A 1,082-nucleotide genomic window follows, 5' to 3' on the forward strand; every position below is an offset into this window, starting at 1 on the left:
AGGAGGAGGAGGATGAGGAGGAGTAGGAGGAGGAGGATGAGGAGGAGGAGGAGGATTTCAGCCATTTTTTCCGTAGTTTTTGTCATTTTTCCCAATATTTTGTCCCATTGTTCGACATTTTTGACGTCCAATATTTGTAATATAAAAAACATTTGGAAACTTGTCTTTTTCATTTTTATAGCATTTAAAAAAAATTGTTTTTGAAATAGTATTGAGTAAAAGTTGACATATTCCAGTCTGTGATTATCATCAACATCCATTCCTTTAATTTTTGTCTCAATAATTCCTAATTTCTGCTTTTCTAACTCAAACATTAGGTATAATTTCCTATGAATGAGGTTTATTGACCATAAATTCTAAAAATAACTTTAAACTAAAGTTAATAAGGCAGTGTTAAATGACCCAAAAATTGACAAATTTCAAAATAAAGCATCAAAAGGGACAGAAAATGGGACAAAACATCGATAAAAAGCACCAACAAAAGTGTTGATTTTCAGGGTAAGACACTACGAGGGTTAAATGACCTCAGACGCCCTTGACAGCTCCGACTCTCAACAAATGACAACATTGTGTCTGCAGGAGTGAGAAAGGGATGAAAAGGCAGAGCGTGACAGAAGAAGAAGAAGTCCTTCACGAGATAATGAGCTGCTCGCGTTCCCTCCCTGTCAAACCAGGTCCCGGTGCTGTCACTCAGACTCACTGAGTGTCAAAAACCGGGGTGATTAACCTGGCGCGGGTGCACAGCCAATGGGAGACCTCGTTTCACCCTTTCACAATTTGAGGAGTCACAAATCGGACTGGATGTCAGGAGAAATCCTAAATCATGGACCCTCGCCGATGGTTTCTCACTGGCTTTGTCTGAGCGGATAATTCTGGAAGTACATGTCCAGAATAGAGCCCGATGTGGATCTGGATGTTACAGGGAACAACGAAAACCTTCAAGCTAGCGAGCTACACGTTTAAAATGTCAAAGGTCAAATGTTAAAGGTCCCAAAGAAAGCCATTCTGAAGTCTCTTTATATAGACCTTAGTGGTCCCTGATACTGTATCTGAAGTCTCTTTATGTAGACCTTAGTGGTCCC

Source organism: Etheostoma cragini, chromosome 1 (assembly GCF_013103735.1).
Source record: "Etheostoma cragini isolate CJK2018 chromosome 1, CSU_Ecrag_1.0, whole genome shotgun sequence".
Taxonomy (NCBI): domain Eukaryota; kingdom Metazoa; phylum Chordata; class Actinopteri; order Perciformes; family Percidae; genus Etheostoma; species Etheostoma cragini.